The sequence below is a fragment of the Schistocerca cancellata genome, chromosome 1 (assembly GCF_023864275.1).
Source record: "Schistocerca cancellata isolate TAMUIC-IGC-003103 chromosome 1, iqSchCanc2.1, whole genome shotgun sequence".
NCBI lineage: Eukaryota > Metazoa > Arthropoda > Insecta > Orthoptera > Acrididae > Schistocerca > Schistocerca cancellata.
In genome coordinates this window covers 821032754-821055910 of record NC_064626.1, presented here as the reverse complement: position 1 = coordinate 821055910, position 23157 = coordinate 821032754, and the positions used below count along the sequence as shown (strand labels likewise).

The window sequence follows — 23157 nt, the reverse complement described above, 5'->3', positions numbered from 1 at the left end:
GCAGCGCAGCAACTCGACGTGGCGTGGACTCAACAAAAATGGCTCTGAGCACTATGGAACTTAACTTCTGAGGTCGTCAGTCCCCTAGAACTTAGAACTACTTAAACCTAACTAACCTAAGGACATCACACATATTCATGCCCGAGGCAGGATTCGAACCTGCGACCGTAGCGGTCGCGCGGTTCCAGAATGTAGCGCCTAGAACTGCTCGGCCACTCCGGCCGGCCTTCGTACTTCCCTGCAGAAATATTGAGCTATGCTGCATCTATAGCCGTCCAAGATTGCGAAAGTGTTTCCGGTGCAGGATTTTGTGCACGAATTGACCTCTCGAGTACGTCCCATAAGTGTTCGATCGGCTTTATGTCGCGAGATCCTGGTGGCTAAATCATTCGCTCGAATTCTTCGTAATGTTCTTCAAACCAATCGCGAACAACTATGGCCCAGTGACATGGCGCATTGTCATCCACAAAAATCCCATCATTGTTTGGCAACATGAAGTCCATGAATAGCTGCCAATGGTGTCCCAGCAGCCGAACATAACTAGGATCCATTAAATTCCGATTGAACACAGTCCACACGATTATGCCATGTTGACAACTTGGGTCCAAGGCTTCGTGGGGTCTGCGCCACACTCAAACCCTACCATCAGCTCCTAGCAAATGAAATCGGGACTCATCTCACCACACCACGGTTTTCTAGTCGTCTATGGTCCATCCGATATGATCACAACCCCAGAAAGACGGTGCAGGCGATGTTGTGCTGTTAGAAAAGGCACTCGCGTCGATAGTCTGCTGCAAAAGCGCATTAATACCAGATTTCTCCGCACTGTCCTACCGGATACGTTTGTTTTACGCTGTGCATTGATTTCTGCAGGTTTTCGCGCAGTGCTACTTGTCTGTTAGAACTGACAACTCTATGCAAATGCCGCTGCTCTCGTTAAGTGAATCCGTCAGCCACTGCTTTGTCCGCGGTGAGATGTAATGCCTGAAATTCGGTATTCTCGATTCACTCTTGACTCAGAATATGGAATTCCCTAACAATTTCCGAAAAAGAATGTCTCATGCGTCTAGATGCAGCTACTATTCCTCGTTCGAAGTCTGTTAATTCGCGTGGTGCGGACGCAATCACGTCTGAAAACTTTTCTCATGAATCACCTGAATTCAAATGACAGTTCCTCCAATGCACTGGCCTGTACCTTGTGTAAGCGATACCACTGCCATCTGTGCATGCACATATCGCTATGCTATCCCATGACTTTTGTCACCTTAGTGTATACTGTTCATTAACTCACCCGTAAGCCACACGCTCACTCCAGTCGCACGAGCTCCTCCATGAGCGAAGAGACCTGAAACAACAGGAAACGTATTACTTTCCGCTCACTCACTTGACAGATAAGTTGAAACTATCAAATGGCTCAAATGGCTCTGAGCCCTATGGGACTTAACTTCTGAGGTCATCAGTCCCCTAGAACTTAAAACTACTTAAACCTGACTAACCTAAGGACATCACACATATCCATGCCCGAGGCAGGATTCGAACCTGCGACCGTAGCGGTCACGCGGTTCCAGACTGAAGCGCCTAGAACCGCACGGCCACACCGGCCGGCAGTTGAAACTATCATTGCTGTATTGGATGTTACATTTTCTATGACGATAAAAGTAGGTAAAGTTACCAGTGAAATATTTTTTTTTAATTTTTAATATTTATGTGAAAATCAGTCAGCTGTAAACACGCTGATAATATGCGTGATGCATTTTCGTCAGAGTGTTAGTAAATGGTGTTTTTCTTCTGTGTGTCTACATTTTCTCAAGACATTTCCACGAAAATGAATTAACGTTACTCTCGAACCTGTACGAATTAAACTGAAGATTGTCATACCTCAAAGAGATGCAGAGGCAGACATCTGTTTAATCGACGGCCCTGGCCTATTTTGGACCAGCAGCCGCCTGCTCGTTGCCCAGTGTCGTAACGGTGGCGGCAGATGCCGTGTTCCCGTGATATTTATTCGGCAGAATAATACCAGCGGCCTACGACCTTCGCTTTAGTCCATTACGTATTCCGTTTACTAATCTATATTGGCACTGAACGAGGATCGTCTCCCGGTAGAACGAGTTTCCAGAAAATCACCGAAGTCAATCGATGGTTGATTGCAGGGTTGCGATACGGTCCTATCTGCTGGATTTCATGTAATGGCGTATAAAAAAAGGAAATAAAATAAAAAAATAAAAAAGGCAAGGTAGTTCTAAGAGAGAGAAGAATGAGATATGTAAATTCATTAAGAGGTTTTTGATAACGTCACTCGTTGACTTGTACCTAGATGAGAAATCGCAGTGGTCCAGTTATTCTCTCCCAGGGTCGAAAAGAAATCAGAACGCGAATCTTTTACACCAAATGGTCATCCTCTAGACAGCCAGTTATGCAGAGGTTATACAGTAAATATTATTTTATTGTTGATTTCGTCTTATTTACATGATTTTTCAGGCTTCTTACAATACATGGCACTACCATGGAAAGGACATACTCGTATTTTGTGAAGAAGCACTGTTCCATGATGGGAAATATAGTTTACAAGAGAGTACGTCAAAAATGATTCGCAATGTTGACATAACTCTTCTTATCTTGTTCGTACTGTCCTCCGTCCTCGTTTATTTTATTGTTATGCTGTTGCGGTCCTGCTATGAGAATTTTATCCTAATTCCTCTATTTTGTTGCAGGTAGATTATGACCGTTCCCTTAGAAAATTGTATCAAAGAGGAACAACAAGCGGTGATACAGTTTCTTGTGGTCGGAATGTATACATTGGGCTGCAGTCCATTAAATACTTTCGGCACAATACGGGAACAGTGTCCTGCCTCGACGGAGTGACTACGAATGGACTGCAAAGTTCAACAATGGTCGTACAAGTGTTAGGCATGAGGAACGGGGCGGAAGATTATCTGCGGCCACAAATGATGCCAACATTAAGCGAGCACGTGACTTGGTTCAGGTAGACAGACGAGTTACTATCGCTGAGTTAGCACATCGCTTGGAAATTAGTCATGCTTCCGTTTGACGAAATCATCCACAACTAATCTGGTTTTCGTAAAGTCCCTGCAAAATGCAGCCCGAAACAGCTCATAGTGCTGCATAAACAAACGTGCTTCTGCCTCTACGAAAAAAATTTCGATTACTGTGATAACGAACGTGACGACTTTTTAGACAGAATCATCATTGGTGACGAAACATGGATTCACCATTACGAATCGGAGAGTAAACGGCGGAGTATGGAATGTAAACATCGACAATCACCCAGCAGGGAAAAGTTCAAAACCCAACCATCCGCAGGAAAACTAATGATTCTTACAGGTTTCTGGGACACACAAGGCTCAATACTGAGACATTATCAGGAGTGGCACAACATTGAACAGTGCGCGTTACGATGAGATGCTTGCTGACAGGCTAAAGGTTGCAGTTAAACGCCGTGGATTACTGTCGAAAGGTGCTGTGTTATTGCAGGACAATGCCCGTCCACATACCGCTGCCCACACTTCTGGGAAGCTCCGGAAACTGGAGTCTGAAGCAATGCCCCATCCTCCGTCTAGCGCTGATCTTGTCCCTTCCTACTAACACTTATTTGGTTCACTCAACGAGGCATTAAGAGATAGTCGATTCACATCGGACCAAGAAGTGGAGGACGCGGTATATGCGTGGATCGATGCTCAGCCGAAAACGTCTCTTCTGAGGGTACCAGGAAGCCCGTGCAACGATGGACCAAGTGCGTTGAAAGTAAGGGGACTAGATGGAAAAATTATGTTAATGTACGTGTCCTATTTGTATTGCAATAAAAGGTATAGTTACGTCGCGAATAATTTTTTGCTTATCCTCGTAAAATAATCAACATTTTATTTTTTGTTTAAGATAAATATGTGGCAGGAAATAGTAGAGGCTTGTTAGAAGCGTTAAAGGCGTAACAAATCTGCCTGCGAGATATAGATTCGAAGTTTGCAAAATATAGCGAGCTTTACTCTGCGTGTGTCGTACTTTGCAAGGCGGCGACGAGAATGGCCGTGTGGAAGGGAGCAGTGGGTCGCGTTGCGGGGCGACCCTGGCCCTCCAGAGGGCGTGAGTCAGCCAGCACAGCCGACAGCCGCGGGCGCCCGTCTCTGCACCGCCCTGCCCTGCCCTGCTCTGCTGCGCCCACGACAACAACGCTGCACCTCGCTGCAGAAACGCTGCAGATTCGCTTCGCGTCGCTTGCCATTGGCGAGCATCCCTCAGTTCTCCACAATTACTTAAGAAGCAGCAGGACAAACGAGGGGTTTTCACAAAGCTTTAATTACTTCACAGAAAACATTTATTTATGTGATTTATGCAGATAGATGTATAAATTCCTGGTACGCAATGAAATCCTCACCTGGCAGAAGGGAAAGTGGGGTGTAATTGAGCAGCTAAGGAGAAAGCTAGATAACAGTGACAATTTTCATTGTTGGGACTACAAGTTTATTTCAGAGAAAGATAAACAAGACATGAACAATACATATGAACTATGGACACTTATTTTTGATGATTTAAATTACATTTAATATAACCCTGCGCTATGCAACATGTGGTTAGACGCAATACCTTGAGGTAAAAACAGGAACTCTGTAGGGTACAAACGGAGTGTGTTCACCCTCCCCCCCCCCCCCCCCCCCGCCCCGTCAGGGACGTTACACACTAATACTCCTCATGGGCCCACTTCTCACACTTTAAATACTTCGCCGAATCATCTTATTTTCTTCTTGACGGGTAGTCTCTTTACGAAGAAGAAAAGGGGTTTCATTCTCATCTTCAGAAGAGCTGTTTGTCTCACACGTCTTCAGACTCTTCCGACTCTTTTTCATGGTCTAGATCCGGAGATATTCAACATTTTTTAACCTGTTAGGAGGAGAGGAAAATGCACCGTGATTACGGTGTCTTTCTACAAAAATGAACTCAATGCAACTAAAGAGCTGCATTGAGTTCATTTTTTTATGAAGACACCGTAATCACGGTGCATTTTCCTCTCCACCTGGATGTTGATGGTCTCTCGTAATGAGGAACTGACTTCACACTCTCCGGCGATACAGTGAATGAAGACTGTGTTTGCACATCAGTCGACGGACCAGGATGTGGAGAAGGAGCAGTAACTGACGCTGTTGTGTTCTCGGAATCTGGCATTATTCTTTCTGTTGTATCTAATCGTGCAAATTCCTCTTCGCCAAATGAATTTGCATCAAGCGGGAAGACGCCAGTCGCTTTAAACCCAGATAGGTCATTCTGCATTGTTGCTGTTCTGTTACACGCAAGTCCAAACAACTGAGCTATTTGGTACTGGGTTGCCACTCCTCCTGGATGGCTGTTACACCATGTTTTAATTTCCTGACCGTTTGAAGCGCTTAATGGTCCCATCTCAAACGAAAACACACTTCTTCAATAAGGGATAATTAATCATATTATCTGTTAGGAAAATAATCTAAAACTGGTGCAAAATAATTGTAAATTGTAGTTATAATTATTAAATTGTAGTTATTAAAACGTGTACACACAAGTGGCGTATCGTTAAAAGTATATGCTTCTTACGTCATATATATAAGTTGTATGCAACGAAATCATGGGGTAACATCAACTAGTTACCGTTTTACCCCATCGTTTCTACTCGGTTTTGCCCCAGCTATACCTTACCTGAAAAATCCCTTCTGTATAACAAAGAAACTGAAGAATCGTTTAATATGGCCTATGTTCATAAAGCCTATTTAAGGTGTTGTTCATTGTATTACTAGTTTTAACTTCTAATGTGACACTATAAGTTCCTTATTAAACACAAAATATCATAAAATAAAGCACACAAACATAAAAATCTAACAAATCATTTTTCTCAACATGAACGTATATGACACTACGAAGCCTCATGGCGGTACTGTAGTTGCCGGGTGTCTTCATGGTCTAACGGCCAAAAAAAATAATGTTACAAACTCGGAAAGAGAATATGATGATTGCCGGTTTCATACTCATAGCTGATTGCACCCCAACTTTCACTAGCGTAGCACGCCGCTAGAGGCGCGGAGTATCTTGCAGTAATAGGTTTCCTGAATATGAAGATGAACTATGTTGCAACAATGCACGCTGAGTTGGTGGAAGTGAGCGACAATAAGACACCACCATATGGCACAGTGATTAAGATGGCGCAAACGCTACCATGTCGTAAAACAACTCTGAATGACGAAGGGCGAACTGGTAGATCCTCTCTGTGTGAAGAGCCGTGAGTAGCAAGAGAAGCAGACACCCTGGTGCCCGAGCACCGACGCCTCACAATGGAGGCAATATAGACAAAAGTGAAAATGAGCCCTCGATTAATTTTCAATATATTTCTCGACATTTTGAACATGATAGGTCGCCACCCGCTGTAATTCCGCGACTGCTCAGACTCATCAAAAATACCGCCGAATAGCAGCAGCCACGCACACGCTGCCTGCAGTTGTATCCGACCAATCCAGATTTAGCCGCCACATCACCATGGGCGTATACTGGGTGTAACACTACGGCCGTGAGACAGAGGAGCAAAGCAAGCAGTGGAATTATGTGGATCCACCACCGCCGAAAAAGGCGAAGGCCGAATCGAAGCTTCGAAGCCCCATTACTTTTTCCCTTACGGATCCACCAGTTATAACATTTGGCGGACAAGCCAACTGCTCGCAATTCTAGGAATACCGACGCATTGAATGTTAACACTAACACCACTGTCTTCTGAATCTCATCCTTTACTGTTTTCATGGTATTTTTAACATCAGGGACAACGTCTGGCACTCATCCTCGTTTCACTTAGTTGTATCGATGCACATGCTGTCGTTGTACCTACAGTGAGCAACACGCAAAGATACGTGCTCCAGTCTGTGTGCTTAAGAACTATTCAGTGTATTTCAGAGACTTCGCATGAAACGGTTCGGTGTGACAGATCACATTAGGTGGAGCAACATCTGTTAGAGACAAAATATTTACTGAGCCTTCCTGGCGGTAATAGGCGTCCCTTTGTATTGGTTATGCCCCTGGGAAGCGGCTGGCGTAGGCATTCTACAGCGTGAGTATGCTTTGTGTGTTGAATATAATACAATTAGATGCTCCCCTTGAAAGAGAGCACGCCCAGCGCAATAAAATTAAAAGTTCCTCATTTACATCTAAAGTACCTCCCTCCGCTTAGAAACATTCATTCTTAAGGTCTTCCTGTTAAAAATCACTTTATTAATTTACCGGGGCGTGTCGTAAATAGCACTTGCGGATAGTGGGCCCTGCTAGTTCGGTGATATCTCGTCGTCCCAGGACCAGCGAATACTGCAGGAAGCCTAGTATCACTCGGAAGCATCAGCATCATTTTGTTTCTAACAAACTTGTTCACAGTGACGTCATCTATCACACTTAGACGTTTCATTGGCAAACTGCGAAACACCCTGTATAGTTGCAAATACATATAGGCCTATCCTGGAAAGTTCGAATACCCTAAAACTTTCACCGCAAATACTGCGTAAATGGAATGTGTTATTGATGAGCAGTTTTCACAAAATGGATTGGTAGTCATGGGCTCCTATTATTAGCCAATAAACAGATCGTAATAATACTTGGAATACTTTTTGTGCAAACATTAATATTAACAAACTAAAACAAGGGTTAACTAGAATGTGAGTGGTGTTTGTTGCTGGATTCTAGTGTGAGTCGTTTGCGAAGATCGTATTTTGAAAAGTTTGCACACTGACACTTGTTTTTTTTCATTCAACCTGCGTTGTTGTTAGATACGATGTTGTTATGTTTGCTTACAGTGTGTATGTGTGTTCCTTCAGTAGATTTCGACTTGGTAGTTAGTGTGTGACAGTCCAAGCAGTAGGTCGTTTGTGGACGTTGGGATTTATCGATGCAGAAAAAGCCAATTGTAGGAAGAATGCAGTTCGTTCTTGCACAGTGTACGCGGCAAGGTATCCCAATAGACGTCAACCAATCGGCAGTTATATATCATCCACTTCAACCCGTTACGTGAAAGGCGTTCTGTAACACGTAGACGACGCAACAGAAGGAAAGAAGTGACCACAGAAGAGGGGGAAACTAATGTTCTTGCAGGTGGCAGCTGTTACAGTTGATCCGGACGTTACCTCCCTTTCAAAGCACGAGGAAGTGGCACGAACTAGGCAAGTGTCCTAGGCACTCTCCACCGACATAGGTTCCGTCCCTATCACATCTCTCTCCACTAAGAACTGCATGGAAACGAGTATGAGATTCGTTTTAATTTCTGTACATGGGCATTAAGACAGGATACTCCAGATGCATCATGTGTCTCGTTTAGTATTGGAAATTTCTGGTAAAATCTTATGGGACCAAACTGATGAGGTCATCGTCCCTAAGCTTACACACTACTTAATCTAACTTCCACTAATTTACGCTAAGGACAACACACACACACACATACCCATGGAGGACTCGAACCTCCGACGGAGGAATATCTCGTTTAGTGTTGAAGCGAAATATGGCACGAGGTAAACCAACGAAACATGTACTATTGGTCTGTTGACAATCTCCATTGGCTTCGTCAAATGGAACGTCAGCGTCTATGGAAATAAAACGTGTGGTGTGGGATAGTAAACCATCAGCTCACACGAGCGTTTATCATAGATGAAACACTGAACGTGCACAAGTGTCGCAGCCTCCTAACAGACCATCGTCCACGGATGCCAGAAGACGTACCTCTGCAGTCTAGGAAGAACGTGTGGTACCAACATGATGGCTGTCCAGGCTGTAGTGCAGGAATAACTATAATATGTCTTGAAGAATCGTTTCAAAATTGTTGGACTGGAGACAGAGGACCTGTACCCTGGCCGGCCCGGTCCTCGTTTTTAAACGCCTGTAGATTTTTTTGTATGGAAAGCTGAAAGTCGCTGTCTGAAAGGGCACAGCCGGCCGTGGTGGCCGTGCGGTTCTAGGCGCTCCAGTCCGGAGCCGCGTCGCTGCTACGGTCGCAGGTTCGAATCCTGCCTCGGGCATGGGTGTGTGTGATGTCCTTAGGTTAGTTAGGTTTAAGTAGTTCTAAGTTCTAGGGGACTGATGACCACAGTAGTTGAGTCCCGTAGTGCTCAGAGCCATTTGAACCATTTGAAAGGGCACACCAACTGCACCCGATGATATGTAGCGGCGTATTACTGCAGCTGCTCGGACATCTCCGCTGAAATGCTAGCACATGTGCAGCAGTCGTTCCATACCAGAGTGGAACACAACTTAACATATGATGGTCAATTGTCTCGTTACTGGTCAGAATCCACATACCTAGTGTATGCATTTGTGTTGTTCTTTCGTGTCTGCCACCACAGGCATTCTACAAGCGTCGTTGTGAGAACGATACCTCGTAAACGACTCGCACTGCAACAAACACTACTGAGATTCTAATTTACCCTACTTTTAGTTTGTTAATATTGTAAGCAGGCTGTTTAGGTTTTTATGTCGGTAACGTCACGTAGCGCACTAGCTGTGCTGTGTGCATTGTTGGAATATTTGCTATTGTAGCGTCGGGCAGTTGGATGTGAACAGTGCGTAGCGTTGAGCAGTTGTAGGTGAGCCGTCAGCAGTGGTGGATGTGGGGAGAGAGATGGCAGAATTTTGATGACTTTTGAACATTATTAAGGTAAATACATTGTTTGTTCTCTATCAAAATCTTTCATTTGATAACTATGCCTATCTGTAGTTAGTGCCTTCAGTAGTTAGAATCCTTTATTTAGCTGGCAGTATTGGTGCTCGCTGCATTGGAGTAGTTCGAGTAACGAAGATTTTTGTGAGGTAAGTGATTCATGAAAGGTATAGGTTTATTAGTCACTGCCATTCTGTAGGGATTATTGAAAGTCAGATTGCGTTGCGGTAAGAATATTGTGTGTCAGTTTAGTGTTGATCAGAATAAGTAAAGAGAGAAATGTCTGAGTACGTTCAGTTCTGCTCAGCTGTTTGAAAATCAAGTAACTTAAGGGGTTTACCAGCACAATAATTCATAAATTTTTCCAAGGGGACGTTTCAATATCAATAGGTATTGTTCATTTAAAAAAGTGTACGTTCGCACAAAAAATACACTTTCTAAGTATTATTACAGTCTGTTGATTGGCTAAACAATAAGAGCCCCTGGCTACGAATTCATTGTGTGAAAATCGCACTTCATAAGCGCTTTCCCTTTCCGCATTATGTGCAGTGGAAGTGTTAGGTAATCCACCCTCTATATATATGTTCGAAACTGATACAGGTAAAAGGCGATTGTGACTGGAACGGCGGTGCAGTGACGCTTCTGCTGAGCCAACATTCGGTTAGTAGTGTCTGGAACAATTCTTCTCGAGACATGCCTAGTATCCCCTAACGCTGCCTGAAATTTCACGGAACTAGAAACTGCCGTAAGAGCGCACAATCAGGTGAGCCATCAGAGAGAGGAAGTGGGGTGACAGGCCAGCTGGTACGGCGAGGAGCGGCTCTATTCGTGGTGGCTGGCGGCTGGCTGCCTTCCCACGGCCGCCATGCGTGATGCACGCCACTGCAATCCCACCCCACACGACACGCGGCGGACGCTTTGATCCGCGACTACCACCGACCAGCCGAAAAAGTCGTGCGGATACTAGATTCTCCTCTTAACTGCGACCGGTTCTTTCCCTTCTAGAAGGACGCCCTGCGTGGTGGCCCCTCAACCAAACCGTCTCCTCAGTCATGCTCCAAAGTTATCACACAGGTGACTGGAGAAGGGCAGGCGCACAGTGACCACAGATCACTGTCACAACTAAACACTGTTTTTCATTGCGAGAAGCGGAGCAACAGTGTCCTCCTGCAAGGCGTGCTGCGCCAAGACCGTGGTGTCTATACTTTTTTGCACCACATAAAATTACATACATTGTTGCTAAATACTTAAAAAGATGAATTACAGAACACAGAAGACGTACTTGCACTCAGATGTCCTCAGAAAAAGTATAAAACTTTGCTGAATTCATAAATTTATCGGCGTGCGAGTCGCTACATCCGCAGGAGCATAATCACACAATATAGTATTTTGTCAAAATATGAGAAAATGTTACTGCGACTGTGTGAAGCTACAGACAGAGTGTGAGTGAAAGTAAAATCGGAGACCAATATGTTCAGTATTCAATTAGAAAACAGACTTTCGTGATGTCAAACGTAATGTCCACTTCTATAATATTTCTGTGTGCAGAACAGTTTAACGTAATTCCTTTTCTTTTAGATTCAGCTAATCTTCATGCAGTGTAAACTGCTGAAAAAGCTGCTGCCCTACTTGCATATCTACGAATGTTTGCCAGCTTTGGTTCAGGGAGAGCCAGGGAATGACACTAGAAATGAAAACGAAACGTTAATATAATATAAAGTCAGTCTGTTCGGAAATGCACGTATGTGATATCAACACCTGCTGCTGGGTAGCATTCAATAGTATGCTGCTCCGCCCTGTGCACTGAAATGCTTTGGATCCTCCTTGGTGTTATGTCCACAAGGTGGTCGAGACGTTGCTTTCAAAACTGCCTCCTGCGGTCATCCAGCTGAAACACTGACTCTGAAAGTGGATAACACATGAAGGACACTATCTCGATGTTGCACAGGGCTTTTAAATTACTTTCTATGGCGAGGAAAGGCGTGCGACGTGATTTCAATGTACCCGTCCAGAACATGGCCCATCTGCCTGCTGAACCGGTGGGACTGCAGACCTGAGACACGCGATGGTGCCTGCCTGTCTGTCTTCACACCGATATGTCGCGTGTGTCAGGGAAGACACAATGAGAATATTGTGCAGGTAACCACTGAAGAATAGTTTTCCTAGAACATTAAAGAGCGTAAACAGAATCGCCTACGTGGAGTAAGTTATTTACAAGGAAGTCATAAAAATACGTTTAAGTGGCCGAAGGCCAATATGAGCAAAAAAAGAAAAGGATAAAGTCTGCATTCGCTAATGTTGGATATCTGTAAATTCAATGCTGAATATCGCTTGGAAATGTTCGAAGGTTAATCACGCGATCAGTACATAGATGGCGTAAGATCAAATTCCGAAAAGGGCAGGTCACTGTCCTAAGCTAGATAGGGATTTGGAGCTAAACACTACAGAGCGACTGTCCGATGATGATTCCTTAGCGAGCTTCTGATTGATGGGCTCTAGATGCAGCCGGTGACTCGCCCAGACAGCTCGAAGAGATACCTGGTTCGATAGCTGAGACCGAACGGCCAATCCAAGCAGCCAAGCAAGCGTAGTCTCTAGGCGAAATTGTCCTGCACTGGTGGTGTAGTGTTAACAGGGTGGGTATTGTCTGCGATTCGGTGTGGTATTGTTTAGTTAGAGCTTCTCGTGTCTGAATGTGTCAGCGTCGTGTTGGTCGTCTTCTTGTAGACTTCATCGATGCGGTGCTTCCAGAGGATTTGACTGTCAAAAGTGACACCACAGTACTTCGCAGTTGGCGTCCATGGAATTGGCAAGTTGAAGAGCAAATGTGGGGGATGTTCGGCGGACGCCTGCTAGGCAGTTATAGAGCTTGACTTTTGGCAGTATCAAAACGCAAGGGCCAGTGTGTTGCTAAAGCAGGCAGTTTGTAGTCTTTCTGGACAAATTATGACCACCGACTCCGGCAGATGAGTATGGTGTCATCGGCGTAGGCGTATCTGGTGACACATGGCAACGTAGGGAGGTCGAACTGGAGATCCGTGGTTGGGCGTCCTAAATACTGGGGCAGCGCACGGATACGGTACAAACTACTCGCGAGCACATGGCGATCGCAGTGCCGTTGTCGTAGAAGTGCACTCTGCTGGCAACGGACTTGGCACCTCTCGTGGCGGTTGTCAGAGACACTGACGACACTAAGTCGGCATGGTACAGGTGCTCTTGATGTTGTTGTTCAGACAATTTACAAACATGTGGTGTGATTGCGGATCGTTGTACTGCCTGCAGGCGCTGGTGCGTGTAGGAGCGAACAATGCCTGTAGCGCGGCCACTTGCAGAACGCGAGTGTGTTGCAGGTTGCCGACTTGTACGGAGCACACACCACGCATTCTCGTACAGCGATCCTCAGACTTCAAACTTTGATCGGTTAATAGGCCTCAATGCTCTTGATTTAGGTTGTGTCCATGTGCACCGTTGCTCACCTTCTGAGCGCAGTCAGTGACTTCAGCTTCATCAGCATACCTGCTGGATTCACTATCCCGCACCACACGTTCACACTCATTGGACGTTGACGTTACACCTGATGAAGCCAACGGAGACTGTCAACAGATCGGTAGTGCGTGTTTCGGTGGTTTATCCGGCCATGATTGGTAAATGTGGCTTCATCAATAAAAGAGATACATGATACATCTTGTGCGTCCTGTCTCAATGCTCATGCACAGAAGTTAACACGATTTTCTTAATGGTTTCCATACGGCTCCTGGTGGAGATAGATGTGATAGGAATGGAACCTATGTCGCTGGAGAATGCGTAAGTCGCTTTCCTCGCTCATGCCACTTCCCGTGCATTGGTGCGGGAGTTAATGTCCGGATCAACTGCAGCAGCTGGCAGCTGCAAGAAAATTAATTTCCCTCTCTTCTGTCATCACTTGTTTCCTTCTGTTAAGCTGTCTAGATGTTACATAACCCCTTTCATTAACTGGATGAAGAGACTGATAAATAATTGCCGAGATGGTTGACGTCTATTGGGATATCTTGTCGCATACACCATCTAAAAACGAACTGCATTCTTCCTGCACTCTCCATACATCATGAGCATGTCAACATTTTCCCATCGTCCACTAACGACCTACTGGTTGGACTGCTACACACTGACTAGCAAGCCGAATTGTACTCAAGGATCCCACAGGCACACTGTAAAAACAAGTGTCGGTGTGCAAACTTTTCAAAATACGGTATTTCGTAAACGACTCCCACTAGAATCCTGCAAGAAACAACACCCACATTCTAATTTAACCTGATTTTAGTTTATTATTGTTAATGTTTGCACAAAAGGCATTCTAAGCATTATTACGATCTGTTTATTGGCTAATAATTTGAGACTATGACTACCAACCCATTCTGTGAGTACCGTATATGGATAGCATTTTCATTTCCGCAATATTTGCCGTAAAGTTTTAGGTGATTCGAACTTTCCAGGATAGGCCTATATGTATATGCAGCTTTATAGAGTGTTTCTAAGTCTTCCCGTAAAACGTCTAGGTCTGATAGATAACGTCACTGTGAACAACTTTTATTAAAGTCAAAATGACGCTGACGCCTCCGATTGACTGTAGGCACCCTTTAGCATTCGTTGGTCCTGGGGCGACGAGATATCGCGGAAATAGTAGGGCCCACTAACCAGACTTGCTGTATAGAGTTATTTTTAACAAAGACACCTTAAGAATGAGTGTCACTAAGTGGAGAGAAGTAAACCACGAACTTTTAGTTTTGCTGGATTGAACGTAATCTTTTTCATGGAGGACAGATGATTGGATTACAGACAACGGACGAAGCATACTCAGGCTTCAGAGTGCCTACGATGCCGCTTCTCAGATGCAAAATCAATACAAAAGCACGCCTATTGTCGCCGGGAAGCATCAGCAAATATTTTATCTCTAACAAAAGCTGCTCCACCTGATGTGACCTATCACACATCACCATTCGATGCAAAGACATTGAAACACACTATATAGTTCTTAAGCAAACAGACTGGACACGCATCTTTAACTGCGTGTTGCACACTGCATGTACAATGACAGCATGCGCATTGATACGAACTAAGTGAAAAGAGAATGAGCACCTGACATCGTCACTGACGTTAAAAATACCATGAAAAAAGTAAAGGATGAGGTTCAGAAGACAGTGGTGTTAGTGTTAACGTTCAATGCATCGGTATTCCTAGAATTGCGAGCAGTTGGTTTTGTCCGCCTCATAGTATGGCCCTACACACCTAACACCATACGTGAGTTATAACTTAATCTGGATACAAAGCTCCTTGTGAACTTAATGTGGCACCAGTGTTAACAACTTGTGGTCTCTCTTCCATATCGAAATGTGGCCATTGTCAAGGCTAGTGTCGGTGTTACACTGCGTTAACCTGATGTCTGTTGGAGGTGTCTGTTCCTTTTTTGTCTCTCTCTCTCTCTCTCTCTCTCTCTCTCTCTCTCTCTCTCTCTCTCTCTCTGTTTCTTTCCAGTGTGCTTCTTATACAAAATTCTAAAGTAATTCGCGATAAACAGTAACAAATTAATTTAAATAATTAACGCCTTATCGTTTCTTCCAGCTTACTTTTACCAACATAACCTGTCTACAGTCAATGAGATCGATATTGGAGCCTCGTTATTTCGATGGAGACTTTTCACAGATGATTCAGTTGTCTGTAAGAAGCTATCAACCCCAGAAGACAGTATCGATTTGCGTAATGGCCTACAGAGTATTGCTGAATGGTGCAGGGTTGTGCACTTTACCCTGAACGTTAAGAAATCTAACATATTAAGCATATTTAAGAAAAGAAATCCTCTACTGTACAACTACAGTATCTATGGGAAACTGATGGAACCAGTAATTATCGTTAGTCTCTAGGAGTATCTATCCAGAACGAGCTTAAGTGGAATAATCACATAAAACAAAGAGCAGGAAATGCAGATGTCAGACTCTGATTCATAGAAATGGGTTTGAACGACATGTAACTCATACACGGAGCAAGGCGCTTGTTTGACCGATTTTTAAGCGGTGTTCATTAATCTGGGGCCCTTACCAGGCAGGATTCATACAAGAAATAGAGAAAATCCAACGAGAAGCGGCGCTTTTCGTCACGGAGTAATTTAGTCAGCAGCGCAATAGCATTACAGTGATGCTCAACAAACTCCAGTGGCATATGCTAGCACTCCGTCTTCAGGCCACAAGTGGCCCATCGGGACCGTCCGACCGCCGTGTCATCCTCAGCTGAGGATGCGGATAGGAGGGGCGTGTGGTCAGAACACTGCTCTCCCAGTCGTTAAGACGGTTTTCTTTGACCGGAGCCGCTACTATTCGGTCGAGTAGCTCTTCAATTGGCATTACGAGGCTGAGTGCACCCCTAAAAATGGCAACAGCGCATGACGGCCCGGATGGTCACCCATCCAAGTGCCGGACACGCCCAACATCACTTAACTTCTGTGATCCCACGGGAACCGGTGTATCCACTGCGGCAAGGCCGTTGTCAGTGGTATATGCTAGAAGAGAGTAATTTAGTGTTACGGAGAGGTTTACAGATGAAGGTACGAGAGAGTATTTTCCGGAATGAGTCGGACAACATAGTATTTCCTCCATTCACATCTCAAGAAATGACTACGATGAGAAAACTCGAGAAATTAGAGCTAATACAGAGGCTTCCCGACAATCATTCTTCCCACGCGCCATTCGCGAGTCAAAGAGGAAAGAAGCTATCAGTTATCGTGTGGCTTGCGGAGTATTGATGTGTAAAAGCCCTCACACTGAACAAAGAAGCAATGAGCACAGAAATTCCTTTCGCTTTTCAGTGTCTCCTTCCCTCCCCCCTCCTCCCCTCCCCCCCCCCCCCCCCCCCCTCGCTGCACCTCTTGCCGATCCTTACACACACAGCTAACAAAAAAACGAAAACTGAACTGTATGCAGCCATCAAAACATAAATAGAAAACGAGAGAAGGGATTTTTGAGAGTAGTAGGATTTGTACCGATACTTACTTTCACCTTCTCCTTCCCCCTCATAGTAATCAACGGCATAAGCGACATTACTCGAGACACGGTAACATCGCTGTTTCCTACACAAAACACGTATACTTAAGACACTATACACACTTGTTGTACAGAATATAGGTAAGACTGATGATCAGGTTGCAACGGAATGTCTCATACCGGAGCGGCAAGGCCTCATAAAACAGCATCAGGTTAACATGTCGAGTCTCAGTATTGATAGGTGAGTGTTGTAAGAAACTGTCCGTTTCAGAAAAATCGAGATTCAGTTTCTTCTCTGAGAGTGCCAACAGTTGTAGTCATATTATTTATTAGAGGCTAAATCGGTATTCACTATTAATATTAATGATCAAATGATTGAGAATTATAGGAAGAATCTTAAGGAAATGTAACTCATCCTGTAAGAATGGCTTACTAGGTGCTTATTCGACCGACTCTGTGGAGTATTGTTCATCTGTATGGGAACCTTAACAGGTAGGACTGATAGAAGAGATAGGGAAGATTCAATGAAGAGCGGCTCGTTTCGTGACGGGATCGTTTAGTCGGCTTGAGACCGTTACAGACATGTTTATCAATCTCCAGTGGCAGACGTTACAAGAGAGGCGTTGTGCATCACGTAGAGCTTTACTACTGAAAATACGAGAGAGTACTTTCCGACAAGAGCCCTAAAACGTATTGCTTCCTCCCATATATACCTCGAGAAACGACTACGATAATTAACGTGTACTAACGTGCACTAACGTGTACTAACGTGCACAGCGCATGAAATCATCCAAGATGGCGACCATGACGTCAGTTGATGACGCTAGTGCCACACCCCCCTGGCGGGAAGTTTGAATTTTGGTGGGAAGAAGGTCGTCCGCCGCTCGTGGTCTCGCGGTAGCGTTCTCGCTTCCCGAGCACAGGGTCCCGGGTTCGATTCCCGGCGGGGTCAGGGATTTTCACCTGCCTCGAGATGACTGGGTGTTTGTGTTGTCCTCATCATTTCATCATCATCCAGGAAAGTGGCGCAATTGGACTGAGCAAAGGTTGGGAAATTGTACGGGCGCTGATAACCACGCAGTTGAGCGCCCCACAAACCAAACATCATCATCATCATCATCGGGAAGAAGGTCAATTAGGCTACCGTCACTAACCTAACACCCCTCCCCTCCCCTTCCCCAGAAAAATAGCGGGAAGTTCAAATTTCAACAGGAAATGCATCACACCTAAGAAAAATCGCGGGAAGATAGGTCACTTGGGCCAACTACACTAATTTAAGTCATCCGACCACCACCTCTTCCTAGGAACTGGCGCCAAGTTCGAATGTTGGTAGTAAACAAAGGTCAATTCGCGTATCTCTACTAATCTAAGAAAATGGCGTGAAAGAAAGGACACTTGGACTATCTCCACTAACCTAAGTCACCCGACCACTACCTCTTTCTGGGCATTCGTGGGAGAAGAACTCAGCCTGCACTGGGCTGGTGGAGAGAGGAAGGAGTGTACTTTATTTGTTTTGGAACAGTTTGTTTAGGGATGGAGTATATTTATTACAGTGATACAAAACACATGCTCTGACATGTTTGGGGTCACATCACACAGCCTACAGACATGTGAACCACTAAAAGACCCTGCAAACATGCTTGCTCATCGTCAGCTGTCAAAATCATACACCAGTCTTTATTTAAACAATTTGAGCCACTACCACCATCCGGTGTCTTCGCCACGAGGTCCAGATCCCAACTGACCTAGTGCACAGCTTCACCACCAGAGCGCACTATCATCCCTGTCATCTGTTGGACCGCTTTCTCTCTATCGCCATTCTAACGGGACACCTCTGACGTGCGGATACCGACGTCATAGATCGTGCTGTTCCACCGCTCGTGACGTGTGATCTCTAGGAGTATTTATTCAGAACGAGCTTAAATTGAATAATCACATAAAACAAATAACAGGAAAACCAGATGTCTCTGATTCATAGAAAAGGGTTTGAACGACCATATGCGCGTCACACACACACACACATACACACACACACACACACACACACACACACACACACACACGTCACGAGCAGTGGAACAGCACGATCTGTAACGTCAGTATGGGCGTCACACACACGTCACGACATGTACCTGATCCATGAAGCAAGGCGATTGTTCGATCGATTTTTAAGCGGTGTTCATTAGTCTGGGGCCCTTACCAGGTAGGATTCACACAAGAAATAGAGAAAATCCAACGAGAAGCGGCGCTTTTCGTCACGGGATAATTTAGTCAGCAGCTCGATAGCATTACAGAGATGCTCAACAAACACCAGTGGCATCTGCTAGAAGACAGTAATTTAGTGTTACGAAGACGTTTACAGATGAAAGCACGAGAGAGTACTTTCTGGAATGAGTCGGATAACATAGTATTTCCTCCCTTATACATCTCAAGAAACGACCACGATGAGAAAATTCGAGAAATTAGAGCTAATACAGAAGCTTACCGACAATCATTCTTCCCACGCGCCATTCGCGAACGGAAAAGGGAACGGGAGGGATCAGCTAGTGGTACCAGAAGTACCCTCAGCCACGCACCGTCAAGTTGCTTGTGGAATATTGATGCAGATGTAAATGTAGATGTATAAGAACCGAACGTGGTTTGTTCTGGAACTCTCACACGTTCTGCCAGCAGCTCATTAAAAGTTGCTTGACCCCTGCGCACTGACGGCCGTTTGGAAGTGCTCTGCTACTGCCGTGAAAAGGCTAGCGTCGGGGAACGGCGACACTGCCAAATAATACTTCCTAATTTCCCGTAAACCTGAAAGCAATTCATTTTCAGCCTTTATGCGACAAAAATCCCTTTGCGAGCGCTCTAACAGACTGAAAGGGCCAGGAGGCAATGTTGTTATCATTAGTCTTTTCATTTAGCGTGACGTCAGCCAGGACGGATCGATAAGCTTTCGGCTTTAATTGACGCTCACATTGAATATAGCATCGGCGCCGCTGCTGCTGCTACACCCGCTCCCAGCCTCTCCTCTGACACCTGCCTCTACACCTCTTGTCAGCCGGTCCACACAAGTGGATCCAAGTAATCGAAACATGGCACTACTCGGAAGATAGGTATCTACAGTACTTTTTGTTGAACGTCATTTCATTACAGCAGACTCTTATCAGCGCATATCTGCGTTCTATGCGATCATATACAGGGTGACACAGAAAAAACGGGGACTTTGGAAACATCCAACAAAAATATAAAAAAATTCTACGTTCAAAAAAAATTATTGACAGTAATTGAATCACTGAAACTTGCCTTTTAAGACACAGTACTCCAAACTGTCATTGTTTGAAGATTACGTCCTGCAGATGCCATCCTCCTGTACATACACATTCTTCCAGTTTGCTCCTGAGATTCCTCATTAAGAGAGACCGGATTATATGCATTTACATGTTGCATATGCGTTCTCATATTTGGCTCCTTTGCATATTTTAACTAAAAACTAGTGACGGTGCAATCCATTGTTCAGGAGAGGAAGCTGAACCATGGATTGCCTCAAGGATCAGTTCTCTCACCCTTACTGTTCAACCTATATCTATCTGATCTACCTGACACTTCGTCCAGAAAATACTGCTATGCCGATGACCTGGCTCTAGCCGTAAAACACCAGGAAATGAAGACAACAGAAGAGATTCTAGTCAATGACCTGACTGCATTAGATAATTACTTCAAAATCTGGAGACTCCAACCCAGTGTGAGTAAAACAGAAGTGAGTTGCTTCCATCTAAATAACCGGTTGGCGAACGTAAAACTGGAAGTAAGTTTCAGAGGCAGAATTCTTCGTCATAAGTGGAACCCAAAATATCTTGGTGTCATCCTGGATCGTACACTATGCTTCAAACAACACCTTCTTAGCTTAGCTCAAAAGTTGAGCACTCGAAACAACATCCTACATAAGCTATGCGGAACTACCTGGGGATCTTCAGCAACCACCCTGCGATCTTCAGCTCTGGGCTTGGTGTACTTAAGTACTGAGTATTGTACACCTGTTTGGACGAACAGTCATCATACAAGGCTTGTTGATACCCAGCTGAATACGACAATGCGCATAATATCTGGCGCAATCAGATCTACTCCAGTTTATTGGCTTCAACTGTTAACCGGTATAATGCCTCCTGATCTACGCAGATGTACTGCCCTTATGAGAGAATTCCACAAGATCTCCAGGAATTCTAACCTACCCGTGCGTAGCGACCTGCCACTTTTAAATCGCAAGAGACTGTGCACCTGCATAACATCTTCTCAGGTGCTAAACTTCCAAGTAGATTCGACCTACCACTCAAGACCTGGACTACTCTCAACAGAATCCGTACCGGCCATGGCCGATGCAGGGATGCTCTCTTTAAGTGGAAGAAGCTGCCTGATCCAGCCTGTGACCGCAGGATTCCATACCAGGCTGTTCACCACATTGTCAGTGAATGCAGGATTCGAGCCCATCACGGCGCCAAAGAGGACTTGCTGCTAGCACCTCCAGATGCAGTGCGCTGGGTTGAAGGACTGGATATTCAGTTGTAAAGACAAACTTAAGTTTCTTGTCTGTCAATATGTACATATGAATATGTAATTTAATTTCATGATATGTCTGTATTAGCTATACGCAAAATAAATAAATAAATTCGCTCTATGTTTACAATATTTTAAAAATTTAGACGGCCGGTCTCTAGCTCGATCTAATTTTGATGTCTCTCAGATTGACCGCGACCTAGGACTGCGTGGAATAGCTAACCGAGAGGCCGCTGCCTAGCGAAATCATTACAGAAGAGGAACAGGAACAGGCAGACAGAGTCAATGCTCCTGCGCCCGCGCTCCCGGTTAATCCCCTCCGCTGTCATACCGTACGCGTCGGCAACAACGAAATTAGACTACGCAAGCTTTTTAGTCGCACGTCCATTGTTTGTTAAGCTTTCTGATTACTTGTACACAGTTGAACGTGTTTACGACGAGTAGTGTGTAACGTGTTGTGCGCCATACCCCCCGGAAAAAGAAACGTCATTTCGTGGATAGCTAACCATCCTGGAACATTTACACATGACGGAACTGTTTTATACTGCCGAGTTTACGAGAGAAACGTTTCGTACAAAAAACAGTTTCAAATTGTCCAGCGTGTCAAGATAAGTCTTTACATCGAAGGTATGCAGAAGAAAGGACCACAACAACTTCTGACAACAGTTAGCTGCAGTAGCAGGGATTTGTCCAAAGGTAACCAAAAATGTCGTCTGTTTAACATGGATCTATGTGAAGCATTCATTGCAAGCAATATTCCTCTTCGAAAACTTACAAACCCTATCCTCAAAGGCTTCCTGCGCAAATATTGCTTAAATCCAAATATACCAGATGAATCAACATTGCGTAAAAATTACATACCGACAATTTACGTAAATGTTCTAAAAGAAATACACAATGAACTCAAGGATAGCATTTTCTGAATTTCAGTCGACGAAACTACAGACACTTGTGGCCGTTATATTGCAAATTTAATTGTTGGTGGTTTAAAAGAAGAGCCTACTTCTTCCGTTTTTGTGGCCTGCAAAGAACTTGAAAAAGTAAATCTTTCTACGATCGCCAGATTTGTGAATGAGGGTATCAGGAACATACTTCCAGAATCTTTTGCAGATGAAAGGGTGTTTGTGTTTTTTCAGATGCTGCTCCCTACATGATCAAAGCAGGAAAAGCTCCCCGAGTATTTTATCCCAATTTGTATCATATGACGTGCATTGCTCATGCCGTACATCGCCTTGCTGAAGAAGTACGTTCCACTCTTGTGAATGTAAATGAACTGGTTTCATCCACAAAGCTGCGGCTACCCGACTCACCAATTGGAAAGAAAGATGCCAACACGAATAAATAAAGTTCCACAAAGAAAAAAAAACTTACCAAATGTGCCTTTACCTTCCGAACCAGTGGTAACTCGTCTGGTATGTGGTTCGAAGCTGTGTTGTTTTACAATGACCATTTCGAGGCCATAAGAGGGGTAGTAAACGACTTCGATTGCGCAGAGACTTTGGCAGTTTGCCACTGCAACGAAATTTTTAATGATTGTGGTATTAAAAAACACATTGCTGTGCAGAGGCTTTGGTAGTTTGCCACTGCAACGAAATTTTTAATGATTGTGGTATTAAAAAACACATTGCTGTGATTAACACTCATTTCTCGCATATATCTGCAAGTATTAAAATGCTTAAAACTCAAGGTTTGGCATTGAATGAATGTATTTAGTTAATGAATAAAATTATTCTAGGGAACTCCTCATTGCCGGAGGTATTCCCAAGAAAACGGAAATACTCGCATCGCATCCGCTTGCTACCGAGAACAATAGCGAAGAAGGAACAATTCTTGAAACACGGTATGCGTCCACATTTTGCAAATTTTTAGAAAATAATCCCAGAAAAGCTCCCTTCCTGACCTCTACCAGAAAGTATTCACAAAGTTATATCAGCGTTCTAAATCTACTGA

At 44.4% G+C, this 23157-nt stretch overlaps 1 protein-coding gene across 8 annotated transcripts in view; it reads right to left on the bottom strand.

Moving 5' to 3' along the window:
* The window catches only part of LOC126188374 (glutamate-gated chloride channel), a 681209-nt gene that overhangs the window by 410181 nt on the left and 247871 nt on the right, over positions 1-23157 (bottom strand). For all 8 annotated transcript variants that reach the window (XM_049929990.1, XM_049929998.1, XM_049929976.1 and 5 more), the window contains exon 2: positions 1292-1345. The gene's annotated coding sequence lies outside the window, so the exon portion shown is untranslated. The remainder of the gene's footprint in view (positions 1-1291; positions 1346-23157) is intronic.